At 48.0% G+C, this 11,647-nt stretch overlaps 1 pseudogene across 1 annotated transcript; it reads right to left on the bottom strand.

Annotated features, from left to right (window-relative positions):
- Positions 1-6,818: 6,818 nt before the first annotated feature.
- Positions 6,819-7,778, bottom strand: LOC309891607 (olfactory receptor 14A16-like; annotated as a pseudogene). Its single transcript has one exon. The product of its transcript is annotated as an olfactory receptor 14A16-like (transcript).
- Positions 7,779-11,647: the final 3,869 nt, after the last annotated feature.

Genomic DNA, 11,647 nt, shown 5'->3' with positions numbered 1-11,647 from the left:
GAGCTGTGTGAGAAACCCTGCCAACAAGTTCTGGACTCACAGGTGTGTCAGGGAGCTTGTGTCACACAGTGCTGTCCTGCCAGCTCAGGGTTGGAGCCTCCACTCAAGTCCAAACCATTTCAATTCACTCTACCCCCAGCTTCCCTCAGACACTGGCTAGTGTGTGACTCGACTGTCCTGGCTCTCCAGGCAGCATGGGCAAAACTTTGATGCTTGCACTGGATCTGTTCTCCTTGTTGGGAATGCGAATGCAGCAAGCTCAAGTCAGGAGGTTCAAAAAAAAAAACAGCTTCCCATGTGGCCACTTAACAAATACGTCCCATAGGTTGTGGGACTTTCTCTTTACTAACAGAGAAGTTGTGAATCCAGATATCAGAGCTTTCCTTATTTTTCTCCCTCTCTTTTTACCTAGATTCTCAGCATTTATGCACTTCATCTGCTTTGACACTTTGAAATTGTCTTTCAAAAACTGTGCCACCGTGTTTCTTTTTTCTTTCTTTTTTATTTATTTTTTAAACAAATGATTATTCAGAATCAAAGTGTGTTGTAAATCTTTGGTGAATCTTGCATTTCTCAAACCTTTAACTAAGTCACTATTTCTATTATAAAATTATATTGAAATCATTATGTTACATTGGCTGATGATTAAATGTTGATTCAGTGCAGTTAAAAATCCTACAGTCTAACCTTGTTATTTACTCTAAATTCATAAAATAAGTCTTAAATGTCTGCCGCATTCAAGTTGTGTAAAACTGAATTCCGTGACACCTGCCTAGGAGCTAGACACCCTGTTGGGCACAAGCCTGTGGTGCTCCTTTTCCAGTCTTTCTCCATCCTCTGGAGTTTGTCTGAGCAGAGGATGTCACCTAAACAGTTGCCTTCGGAAGGCCTTGTGGTCCTCTCCTGCTCAGTTAACCCTTCCAATGGGTTAGCAGCTGGCCCCAAGACATCAGGAAAGAGCCTTTCCTGCCTCGGTCCTTTACAAAGCTAGCTTCCCCAGCAATGGTGATGGCCTGTGCTCTCACAGGAGGGGCAGCTTGTGACTGTTGCACATGGAAGGCTGCTCCATTTCAGTGCAACTTTCCACTCCAGAGACCTCAGAGCATCAGACTTTCCTGAAGCCTCATGCTGTGGACCCAGCTGAGCCATAGGTGCTTGGAAAAGACAGCATGAGAAAAAGCAGGCCAGCCCCTTTGCAGTCTGCACCCTGGCACCCAGTGTCCAAGATGGCATCAGGCTCATCTTCTTGGCAGCTTCCCACTGTCCCCATTGCACCAACACCCTCTGGGATCACTCCAGAACCTGTGGGGAATGCATACTCTTTCCTGGTGGTGGCTGTGGCTCTTCTCAGCTCACCAAGAGAAGAAGAATGAAGAAGAATGTGTCCATTCCCAAGAGGCTGAAGCAGGCTTTCAGTCCTGGTGGGATCCCTGCTGGGAGCTGCAGCTGTAGCAGAGAACCTCCTGCAGGCTGCTCCAGGCTCCAGTCCTCTTTCCTTGGCCCCCTCCTGTCCCTTCCCTGGGATCCTCAAAAACTTGATGTCAGATATCCTTGTGGCTGGCCCCAAGCCAGCCTTGTCCCCAGGGCCACATCTGGCAGGCTGGCAGGGGACACTTCAGCCGGCCCCCTTCACCCTGCCCCGGGCCATTGGGACTGGGCCTTGCTGGTTGGCAGCACTATGACACAGGGGTGCCATGGCCCTGCTGCAGCCCCATCTACCTCTTGTGGGCTCAGCGTGGTCCTGAGGAGGAGGAAGGCCCTGGTGGTTGCTGGCCATGGAGAGCAGCTCCATGAAAAGGCATGTTGATATTTTGGTCTGGCACAAGTTGAATCTGAGTCAACCATGTGCCCTGAGAGCTGAAGGGGCCACATGTACCCTGGCTATGTTAAGCACAGCAGAGCTAGCTGGTCAAGGAGGGGGCTTGTCCCACTGTCCTGTCTGCTAGTGTGACCCTTACCTTGAGTCATGTGTGCAGTTTGGGGCACCACTAGAGAAGAAGGACATCAACCTTGTCTTGTGGCATTTTTTTTTTTTTTTGATTTGGTTGAAACAGAAGTGCTGAGGTAATAACAGGCCAGCTCCTGTTCTGAACACTATCATCAGAGTCGTTCCAAAAAAAGGAACAGGTTCAGAGGAGGGCCACGAAGATGATCAGAGGGCTGGAGCACCTCTCCTATGAAGAAAGATTGAGGGAACTGTGCTTGTTTACCTTGAAGAAGAGAAGGCTTTGGGGAGACCTCACTGTGGCCTTTCAGTACTTGAATGGAGCGTATAAACAGGAGGGGGAATGCCTGTTTATATGTGTTGGTAGTGATAGGACAAGGGGGAATGGTTTTAAACTAAGACAGGGGAGATTTAGGTTAGATATTAGGAGAAAGTTTTTCACTCAGAGGGTGGTGAGGCACTGTAACAGGTGCCTCAACCCAGAGAGGTTGTGGATGCCCCATCCCTGAAGGCATTCAAGGCCAGGCTGGATGTGGCTCTGGGCAGCCTGCTCTAGTGGCTGGCAACCCTGCCCAGAGGAGGAGTGTTGAAACTACATGGTCCTTTTCAACCCAGGCCATTCTACGATTCTATGATTCTACAATTCTATGATTCTATCAGTATGGTGGCAGGCACTTTATATATAAAAATTTAAACATATATATACTTATACAAAATATATATATTTATATATATATAAATATATTAATGACATTGAGAGGGTGTTATAAATGGCTCAGGATTCAAATTAGGATTAAATAAAAAAATAGGATTTATTAAAAGAATATAAAGGAATACAGGTAAGCAAACAGCGCTGGGTGCACCAGAACTCTCCGCTCCACCAGGACGCACACCAGTTACATCAAGCAGCTGATTTTTATGCTCCTAGACTAATACATATTCATTACTACTTCTAAAAAAAACAGGTTATTATAATTAGCTTCCAGGGTCCAGTCCCTCCTACTGGAGCATGCGCATCAGTCTCCTCTGGGGGTCTCTAGGGGTCTTTCATGCTGAAGGCTCGTAGTCTTCCTCTCCAAGTCCTTCCCCTTTGTACTCCTTTGGCACCGTACCAAGTATATAGAACATTTTCTGCAGGTCTTGTCTCCCAGACATCCTTCAGCTTCTTTTTTCTTCTTCTTAATCTCTTGGCCACCTGGCCAGATACCAGAGGTTTGCATGGTATCCCATAACAGTCACTAGTTGTTATCAGTTGTTCTGAAACCCCAGACATCAAAGACTTCATACAAACACAAATAGCTTTCTTATTGACACTTCACCAGTAATTAAAACATTCTTCACCAGCCATTCACAGGGACAGTCACACCTATAGCAGTGTTAAGTTAATCTCAAAGAAGACAGAAAAAAGGCTGTAACTGTTAGAAATAGAAGTCCGGAATAACAAAAGCAAACAGATTCATAAATTTGAGGAGTATTTTCTGAAGACTTGATCAATTGACTAGAATGAGGGGGAGACTGGGACACACTGCATCTGTGGTTCAAAATTAAATTGCCAGTGCAGGGCCCAGAGGCAGACAGGACTGTTCTTTATGGACACGAATTGTTAAACCATTCCTAACAGGGTTTGTTCTCTGCCCTTGTTCTCTGGACACCCTTGGAGATGCTGCATGGAGCAATGGTCACAGAGCCGCCCCTTGCAACCACTGTTCCCAGCATTGGGTTCTTGCCCCAGCTGAAACAAGCGGTTTCTTCTTCTGCAGAGGAACACCAAATGACTGCATCCAAAGACCCTGTTTGCCATGTTCACATGAGATTTCACAAAGTATTGGTGTGGTGAAATGAGCCCAAGTGCTGTTCCCTAGGGGTATCATCAAGTCCTGTGGGACAGAGTGTCTCAAGGTCACTTCACTTTGAGGGTAATATCCACTGAGAAACAACCTGAATGAATCGCAAAAACACAGAATTGTCTAGGTTGGAAGAGACCTCTAGATCATTGAGTCCAACCTTTGACCTAACACTAACAGTCCCCACTAAACCATATCGCTATGTTCAACATCTAAACGTCTTTTAAAGATCTCCAGGGATGATGACTCCACCACTTCCCTGGGCAGCCCGTTCTAATGTCTAACAACCCTTTTGGTAAAGAAGTTCTTCCTAACATCCAACCTAAAACTCCCCTGGTGCAACTTAAGCCCATTCCCCCTCGTCCTGTCATCAGGCACACGGGAGAATAGACCAACCCCCACCTCACTACAGACTCCTTTAATATACTTACAAAGAGCGATAAAATTGCCCCTGAGCCTCCTTTTCTCCAGGCTGAACAAACCTAGCTCCTTCAGCCGCTCCTCATAGAACTTGTTCTCCAAACCCCTCACAGGCTTTGTCACCCTTCTCTGGACTCTTTCAAGCACCTCGATGTCCTTCGTGTAGCAAGGGGCCCAAAACTGAACACAGTACTCGAGGTGCAGCCTCACCAGAGCCGAATACAGGGGGACAATCACTTCCCTAGACCTTCTGGCCACACTGCTTCTTATGCAAGCCAGGATGCTGTTGGCCTTCTTGGCCACCTGAGCACACTGCTGGCTCATATGAAACAATGCTAGACATGATTTCAGCTACTACATAGGCCTTGTGCAAAACATTTGACATTGTCCCTCATGACATCTTTGTCTTCAAATTGGAGAGACAGGGGTTTGATGGATAGGCTGCTTGGTGGATAAGAAATTGAATGGATGGTCACACTCAAAGTGTTGTGGTCAGTGGCTCAATTTCCAAGTGGAGAGTACTGATAAATGGTGTTCCTCAGGGTATTGGGACTGGTATCATTTAACATCTTTGTTGGTTAAATGGACAATGGGATTGCGTGTATCCTCAGCAAGTCTGTTGACATCAAGCTGTGTGGTGCTGTTGACTCACTAGAGGGAAGTAATGTCATCTAGAGTGACCTTGACAGGCTTGAGTGGTAGGCCCATGCAAACCTCATGAAGTTCAACAAGGCAAAGTGCAAGGTCCGGCATCTGGCTCAGGGCAATCCCAAATATTAGTACTGAGTGGGCAATGAGAGGATTGAGAGCAAACCTGTGGAGGAGAGGAGTTGAGGGTACTGCTGGATGAAAAGCTTGACATGAGCCATCAGTGCGCACTTATATCCTAGAAAGCCAACCATATCCTGGGCTGCATCGAAAGCAGCATAACCAGCAGGCTGAGGGAGAGATTCTCCCTCCTCTGTTATGTTCTCAAGAAACCTCATCCACCTGGAGCAGAGCATGCAGCTCTGGGGTTGCAATGCAGTAGACACATGAGACTTAGGACATAATACTTATAGAGTGGGTCAGGAGGAGAGCCACAGAAATGATCAGAGGGTTGGAACACCTCTCCCATGAAGACAGGCTGAGACAGTTGGGCTTGTTTAGCTTAGAGAAGAGAAGACTCTGGGGGAAACTTTCATCAAGCCTTCCAATACTTAAAGGCAGCTTAAAAGAAAGATGGGGAGAGACTCTTTCCAACTCCAACTAATTTGTAATTTTGCTCACTGTAGAATGCCTGGAAATGTTTTTGAGAACTTTTTTATAGTATCCTTGCACCAGTTGTACTCCAGGTTCCCAAGGGCAGAGCCTCATTTTGAGAAATACCCCACTCACAGGGTAACCTTAAGGAGCAGGGATTAAAAACAGCAGCAAGGCCTCAAAACACAGGATTGTCAAGCACTCTAACTGTGCAGTCCATCCCCTTCTTCCCTGAGTCAGAAGGGACCTCTGGAGATATCCACTAGCATCATCTTCTCTGAGCAATGATAGCTTTACAGGTAGATAGGTTAGTCAGTCTCCAGCTGGGTTTTGAAAATCTCTGGGCCCATGACCCAGGCTGATCTACTGTCTTGGTGTCTGTTCCTCCCGTATAGACACTGATGCCAGCAGGAGGATGGAGCTGGTCAAATTTCAAAGATCAGCTCCCCTTGGACAGTGGGGAACAGCCGTTCCCATGCTTTTCACAAGTGGTCCCCAAGCTGGTGGTGCTGCTGTGCAGAGCAGATGGGCTGTAGTGCTGTGGGGTGAATCTGCATGGCTTGGTGGTCAGGGTGGGAAGCAGACTTAGACAGGTCCGGATCACTGGGTTGGACCAGGCAGAAGTACTTCATGAATGGGGAGATGAATCACTCCCTAGCTTCCCTTCCCTCTGCCTCCTAGGTACCCACTCTCTTCTCTGAGACTACAGAGTCACAGGTTCCCTGTGAATACCAGGCTTTAGTTCTTTCACTGTGGCTGAGCTCACAGAGGGAAATCTCTCACTTTCACAGGGGCTGCAGTAACTGCTCATGCCAGGCTCCAGTGTCCCTGGAGGTACACTGGTCTCTGCAGGCAGCTCCAGACTCCCCTCCTGAAGGACATCATCTATGGATCACATGTGGGAACAGCCCTGGCTATGTAATGCGGTGACCATTCTCTGCCTCCACTGTCAGCAGACACCAATGGGTGGGTCTTAAATCTAGCCCTAGGTCTCTGACAGGTCACAATGCAACAGTGAGCCATTCCTTCCTGAACCAAAGCAGGAACAGACCCTTCTGGGGACCAATTCTTTGGGCCTATTCTTGGCACTGGTATCAGAAGGAAATTGCAGGCTTCAGGCATTGCAATGGGGCGATTCCATTTCGTTACACAGATGTGCATTCTCTTGCTGTTAGGAACACATTCATACAGCCTAAACATGAGACAGAGCAGGTTCGTTCATCTCATATTTATGAGTCATAAATATGAGTCCTCATATTTATGTAGATGCAAGAAACACAAGCAGTCAAAATGACACTAAGAAAATATTAATATTAATAATAGCAAAAACAAAGAAAACCCAAGGCTGGAATGGGATGGACTGGGGTTCATTTGTAGACAGGGCAGGGAACTTTATGAGTACTGAAAAACATTGATACCATCAGTTTTCTAAGTGCGTCCTTGAGCTCCTTGTTCCTCATACTGTAGATGAGGGGGTTCACTATGGGAGGTACCACTGAGTACAGAACTTCCAGCAAAAGGTTCAGAAATGAGGAAGAGATTGAGGAGGGCATCACGTAGGCAAACATGATGGTGCCGCTGAACAGGGAGACAACGGCAAGGTGAGGGAGGCACGTGGAAAAGGCTTTGTGCCGTCCCTGCTCCGAGGGAATCCTCAGCACAGCCCTGAAGATCTGCACATAGGACAGAACAATGAAAGCAATACATGCTGTACCTGAACAAAAGCAAAAGATGATGAACTGGACTTCTCTGAGGTAGGCATCTGATCAGGAGAGCTTGAGGATTTGGGGAATTTCACAGAAGAACTGGTCCAGGGCATTGCCTTGGCAGAGGGGGAGGGAAAAGGTATTGGCAGTGTGCAGAACAGTACTGAGAACACCAGTGCCCCAGGCAACTGCTGCCATGGTTACACAAGTTCTGCTAGCCATTACTGTCCCATAGTGCAGGGGTCTGCAGATGGCAACATAGCGGTCATAGGCCATGACAGTGAGAAGATAAAACTCTGCTGTGATAAAGGCAACAAACATAAAGACCTGAGTAGCACAACCTGCATAGGAAATGGTCCTGGTGTCCCACAGGGAATTGGCCATGGCTTTGGGGACAGTGATGGAAATGGAGCCCAGGTCGAGGAAGGCGAGGTTGAGGAGGAAGAAGTACATGGGAGTGTGGAGGTGGTGGCTGCAGGCTATCGTTGTAATGATGAGGCCATTGCCCAAGAGGGCAGCCAGGTAGATGCCCAGGAAGAGCGCGAAGTGCAGGAGCTGCAGCTCACGTGTGTCTGCGAATGGCGGGAGGAGGAACTCAGTGGGGAAGCTCCTGTTGGACATTTGCTGCATCTGGACATGGTTGGCTATCCATGGAAGAAAAGACAGTGACAAGTTAGGCAGATTTCCCTGAGGAAAACACACTCCTCTCACAGAACTCACTGTTCCCTGAGCTGAATGAGGGATGAGTCAGCTCATTCTCTAACCCTCCCGACTGGATAAGAGTGTGCCTGACAGTTTAAAATGGAGCTTGGGCACCTTGTTTCCATGAAGACACCCTCAGGGCAGGGTACCAGCCGTCTATGTCAGAACAGAAGCTGCACCCACCTGAAGAACACCAACCTGCACCCCAGACAAAGAGAGTAGGAAAGCCACACACAGGTGGAGAAATAAGAAAGAATACCACAATGCTCCAAACAGCTGACACAGAGAAAGGCGTATGGGCATGCAGGGAAGCCTTCAGTTTACAAAGCTTGCCTGCACTGCAGGCCTGGCAGGGAGTGCCTGAATACCCCCTCCCTTGGTGTTTCAGGCATCAGCTCCCTCTACCTCCCTGCCCAGGTCTCTGCTGCCTGGAGCTGTCCCTGCTAGCAGCTTCTTCCCTTCAGGTAGCCTCTGCCTTGGTCCTCCCTGTCAAGGACCTACCCCAAAGATGTCCTGGGAGTGCTGTGGAGCTGTGAGCAGCCTGACCCAGGCAGCAGCCTTTGGGAAACAGCAGGACCCTGCCCGGTCTTGCTGGGGGGTTTCCTTCCACCCACAGCTTCTACCCACATCTCTCTGGGCAGTTCCCCGCTCAGGCTGAGTGCTGAGCCTGGCAGGCAGCAGAGGCCCTGCCCCGGCACACAGCCCCTGGGGCACAGCAGGGACCCTGCTCTGCACCACAGCCCTGGCCACCCCTGCCTGCATCCTGGCTGCACAATCTGCATCTGGCCCCATGGGAAGGAACCCTCATGTCCTGTCCTTTTGACAGCTTTGGCAGGTAATCATTTGTCTAGGGAATACCAACATACTCCACACTAGAGAAGCCAGGACAGACACTGTGACATGTCCAATCATTCGTGGGATATGGCATATTTAGAAGACTCCTGGGGGACACTCATCTACTGTACCCTTCTGCCAGATACTTACTCTGTGAAGTGTTGTGAAGAGTTCTCCCACAGTGAGCTCTCAGCATCCCCCCTCTACACTGTCTTTAACACCTCCCTCCCTTCTCTCAGCTGCTCTTGTCCCCTACAGGCAGTGCAGAGGAGCTGCTCCTGGGCAGAGCTTTTTCTCTGCAGTGCTGCCCGCTTGCCAGGAGCTCCCCTTGGGCCCAGGAGCCCAGACGAGCTCATCAGCACAGAGAACTCTTGACAAGTCCCTGGGCCTCTGGAGGAATCAACTTTGAAACACACTGAAGTAAACATTTATGTTGGTTCCCTCCACTGGACAGGGGACACTGTCTTTCTTCATTTCAGAAGAGGTATGATGTCCAAGAATCACTTTTCCATATCCTGTTTTTAGGCAGGGCACCCAGGCAAGGGCAGGGGGGGATCTCCCTTCCCCCTGCTGAGGGACTGGTTTCCGCTGAGTCAACCAAGGCATCTCCTTCACTGTTTACAATCCAGAGGCTATAAGGGGGCTCAGCTCCCTCCCACGCCCCACACAAACCCTCAGGAGTTGGGATTACAGAATCACAGAGTCACAGAATTTTAGAGGTTGGAAGGGACCTCAAGAAATCATCAGGTCCAGCCCCACTGCCAAAGCAGGTTCCCTAGAGCAGGTTGTTCAGGTAGGTGTGCAGACGGGCCTTGAGTATCTCCAAAGAAGGAGACTGAACAACCTCCCTGGGCATTCTGTTCCAGTGCTCTGTCACCCTCACCATGAAAAGCTCTTTCACTTGTTTGTGCGGAACTTCCTATGATCAGTTTTTTGACCATTGCACCTTGTCCTAACCCCACAAACCATTGAGAAGAGGTTGGCCAAATCCCACTGTCCCCCACAATTAAGATATTTGTAAATATTGATAAGATCCCCTCCCAGTCTTCTCCTCTCAAGGCTGAACAGACCCAGGTCTCAATCTTTACTCATAAAGAAGATGCTCCAGGCCCCGTATCGTCTTTGCTGCCCTCCACTGGACTCTTTCCAGAAGATTCCCGTCTTGTACTGGGGAGCCCAGAACTGGACACAGTACTCCAGGTGAGGCCTGACCAGGGCAGAATAAAGGGGGAGGATCACCTCCCTTGACCTGCTGGCCACGCTCCTTTTAATGTATGCCAGGATGCCATTAGCCCTCTTGGCCACGAGGGCACAGTGCTGGCTCATGGTCAACCTGTTGTCCACCAGGACCCTAAGGTCCTTCTCCTCGGAGCTGCTCTCCAGCAGGTCCCCCCCCAGCCTGTACTGAAACATGTGTTTGTCCCTTCCCACGTGCAAGACTCGACACTTGCTCTTGTTAAACCTCATTCGGTTTCTTCCTGCCCATCTCTCCAGCCTGTCCAGGTCTTCCTGAATGGCAGCACAGCCTTCTGGCATGTTGGCCACTCCTCTCAGCTTTGTATCATCAGCATACTTGCTGAGGGTGGCACTATTCCCTCATCATGATCATTGATGTGTTCCTCTTGCCTTGGTTCAGGTGGGCACAAACCAGGAAGCAGGATCTCAGCTGCTTATGTCATCTCCCAGCACATTGAATGGAGACAAAAGCCAGGAGGGAGCTATTCAGAAACAGACTCATGGTGACATTGGAGATGCCAGACTGACATTTGATTGATAATCAAGGTGCCAAATTTTTCTGGGTCATAAACAGGTATGATCTCAGGAAACTGCTAAGCAACTGTAGTCATTGCTTAATAACAAAGAAAAAAAAAAAAAAAGCTGGATATGTCTAACCTCTCAAGACTTTATTTCTCCCAGATCCATTTAGATATGGGATGCCATGTGAAAGAAAGGTGAGGAATCACTTCCAGGTGCTCTTCTCTCTCTCTGCACTAATGGTACGGGAGTAAGTTAAATTGCTCAACCTGAAGGATATGACTTTCAGACAGCTGAAATATAAACCTTCATGGTAGTACTTAGCACTTTGATTTTTCTAAGCACTTCCTCTTTGTATAACAAGGACTGTCCTTAAGCTTTTGAAGATGACAAGATTTTTCCATGTCTCAGAAAAGTAAGGCATTTAGATGAGGACATTTGATAGCAAGAGGAAAGAGCAACTGTTTGGAAACAACTGCATTTCAGTGTAGAATGAGGTCAGATGTGACTGTGTGACAGATCTGTTTCCAATGACCTCGTGGGACAATAATGAATTTTGCCCTTAATTTAGAGTACTAAAGAAGGCAAGCTACACTTGGGCCCCATTTTCCCTCTTTTCTAAAGATACAAGGGAAGGTGATATGGAAGAAACCAGGGCATTACAAAAGCAATACTTGACATTTGCCTGTTTTGAAATCAGCTTTGGATTCCCCTGCTGTTGCTAGTCCAAAAAGGGAAGTACTGAAGAGGAGACAGAATAACTTTCAATGTACATATTTGAATCAATGGTTTATCTATGTAATAGAAAGTATTTGTGCAGGAAATGAGATTTCCTTTTGAAACACTGGTATGGTGGATGCTTTCAATTCTTCTGAGTGAATGTGGACTTTCCCAGGAATGGGGTGCAATCGCTAACAACCCCTTGTTAGCCCTGTGCTCTTGAGAAAGAATCATTTGTGGCCGATGGACAAAGTTGGAAAGAAGACAACAGATTCTCTGAGGACCTTTCCTCATATGTGACATAGAAAAGTCAGGGTGTGAGGAAGGTCCAAAGGAATCTCTCTCTCTCTCTCTGTTTTATAGGAAGCTTGCAAGCAAGGAAAGAGAGAAGGAAGGACATAGCCGTCTGTCCAGACCATGTAATTATTCTACTTTTTTTTGTTGTGTTCATGCTTCAGCAGGATGAATGGAAACTGTGC

The sequence above is a fragment of the Aythya marila genome, assembly GCF_965140915.1.
Source record: "Aythya marila genome assembly, contig: HAP1_HAP1_SCAFFOLD_158, whole genome shotgun sequence".
Taxonomy (NCBI): Eukaryota; Metazoa; Chordata; class Aves; order Anseriformes; family Anatidae; genus Aythya; species Aythya marila.
This window is presented reverse-complemented; position numbering and strand designations above follow the sequence as displayed.